Source organism: Triticum aestivum, unplaced genomic scaffold (genome assembly GCF_018294505.1).
Source record: "Triticum aestivum cultivar Chinese Spring unplaced genomic scaffold, IWGSC CS RefSeq v2.1 scaffold52901, whole genome shotgun sequence".
Lineage (NCBI taxonomy): Eukaryota > Viridiplantae > Streptophyta > Magnoliopsida > Poales > Poaceae > Triticum > Triticum aestivum.
In genome coordinates this window covers 1-2600 of record NW_025227997.1, presented here as the reverse complement: position 1 = coordinate 2600, position 2600 = coordinate 1, and the positions used below count along the sequence as shown (strand labels likewise).

Sequence of the window (2600 nt, the reverse complement as noted above, 5' to 3'; positions counted from 1 at the left end):
CAGAAATTGCGAATCATCACATTTATTTTTAGAATTACTCAAGACCTCCAAAAAGCTTCGCCATTAGTGTATGGTCTATTAAAATAAAGAGTTATACCCCCAATTAAAACTATTAGGTGAATGTCTCATTAGTTTCTAAAAATAGCGCATGAAAAACTGTATAAATTATTTTAATAAACTAGAGGCCCATAAGTGAGTCCTAGCAAATGAAATCTAGGTATTGAGACTGTACATTCACTTGCACAACTGAGTTAGACGAAGTTTCTTTTATCAGCTAGTTTTAACATACAAAAGACTAACTTGGGTATGCGACCACTTCTTTTCTCATTTGTACTTTTGTTTACCTTTTTTTGCTAGGTATCTCCTCTTGATTGATGACATTTGGTCTGCAGAAACATGGCATGATATTAGAACTTGGTTGCCACATGAAAATGATAATAATGGCAGAGTAATAGTGACTACAAGATTTCAAGCTGTTGGTGCGGCATGCTCTGATGCGGCGACTGGCTCATTCCACGGGATCCCCTGAAAGCACAAAAGCAAATGATGGGGCGAACGAGGAGTGATGGTGGGGAGAAAGAAGAGTTGGTATGTATATTTCTGGTGCCAGTTGACTAGCGATTATTTGCATCCAGTTGGTTTTCTTAGCGATGTAGACTCGGAAAAGCTATTTAATCATAGTTTTTGTGAACCGCAAACCAATGCAGCAAGAAACAACATGCCCATGAAGAAATATGGAAGTACTGTGGTGGGCTGCCTTTGGCCATAGTGACCATGGCTGGTCTTGCCGCCTGCAACCCAGCCAAAAAGAATGACCATGGCCATTGGAGGAAAGTTTGCAAGTCATTGTTTCAAGAGAAGGTGGCTCCACTTACCCTGGATGGAGTCACAAGGATACTCGATTACTGCTACAATGATTTGCCTCCAGATCTCAAGACCTGCTCATTGTACTTGAGCATATTTCTAAAGGGTTTGAAGATTTGTACGAAGCGCCTGACCAGGAGATGGATATCTGAATGCTTTGTCACTGAGAAGCAAGGTCTGACAGCAGAGGAGGTCCCAGAAACATACTTCAATCAACTCATAAGTAGGAAGATAATACGCCCTGTTGATCACAACCGCAACGGCAAGGTAAAATCCTTTAAAGTTCACGATATGATTCTTGAATATATCGTGTCCAAAGCAAGCCAGGAAAATTTTATCACTGTCGTCGGCGGGCACTGGTTGATGCCAACTCCTAGCAACAAAGTCCGTCGACTCTCCATGCAGAGTAGTGGTTCTTAACAAGGGAATCCAACAGAAGGCATGGATTTGTCTCAAGTACGGTCACTAACCGTATTTGGAAGCCAAGACCGACCACTGCCTTTTCATTCATTCAATAATGGAATAATTCAAGTGTTTGATCTGGAGGGTTGGAAGGGATTGACAAATAAACATATGGAGGACATATGTAAAATGCTTGTACTGAAGTATTTGAGCCTCCGTCGAACAGAGATTTCCATGATTCCATCAGAGATAGAGAAGATCCAGGATCTGGAAACTTTTGATGCAAGGGAGACAAATGTCGGAGATCTACCCAAAACTTTTGGCAATCTCAAACGGCTCCGCAGTTTGCTTGGGGGAAGTAAAAAATCACGAAAGGCTTTGAAGATGCCTCAATAGAAAAATAAGGTGACAAGGAAAGCACTTCGTGTACTGTCAGGGATCGAGATCAGTGAAGGCTCGACCACTGCTGCAAGTCTTGATCAGCTAACTGGGCTAAGGAAACTTGCCATTTACAAGCTCAATATTATTGAGGGTCAAAAAACCTTCATAGATTTATGCTCCTCCATTCAGTACCTCTGCAGCTGCGGTCTACAGACACTTGCAATCAATGATGAGAGCTCTAATTTTATCAACTCACTAGACTCCATGTCCGCTCCTCCAAGATACCTCACTGGTCTGGAGCTGTCTGGCATGTTGGAAAAGCCTCCAAAGTGGATCGTGGAGCTCAAGAACCTCTACAAGCTGACCCTTTCCGTGACAGTTCTTAAGACTGATACTTTCAAGCTCATCCAGGACCTGCCCGAATTGTTTTCTCTCACCTTTACACTCAATAGGGAGATAATTGTTCCTCCTGGAGGATTCAAGAGTCTAAAGCTGCTTCGCTTCTTTGCAACTTTGGTGCCAAGGCTGAGCTTTGCAGTTACAGGAGAGGTAATGCCACCACTCGAGAGGATTGATCTGCAGTTTCAGGCCTTCGAAGGGATTTATGGCATCGAGACTCTTAGTAGTCTCCGAGAAGTGCATCTCAGCGTTGATAATCAAGCCGATGAGATAACCAAGTTCTTGGTAGAAGATTTGAAGGATACCCCCAAGTATTTAGATAAGGAGTACGTGAGCAAGTGGCCAAAAATAATCACTGTTTGAAGAGATTGGATGAGATGTTGTTGTCTCTTGACTCACCTACAATCATTTGGCACTGTATTTCTAGGAAGATTATTTTCTAAAAATCCAAAATTCCGTTTTGCGAGCTAAATAAACAGACTGCATCTTTACTTACGGCTACTTTACATTTTGATTCTTGTAATCTGTACTTCTGTATGGTGCTGTTACTTCTA

The 2600-nt window shown here is 42.0% G+C and overlaps 1 pseudogene; it reads left to right on the top strand.

The window, feature by feature from the left end:
- The first annotated feature begins 357 nt into the window (after window positions 1–357).
- On the top strand, window positions 358–2409 carry LOC123172924 (disease resistance protein Pik-2-like; annotated as a pseudogene).
- Window positions 2410–2600: the final 191 nt, after the last annotated feature.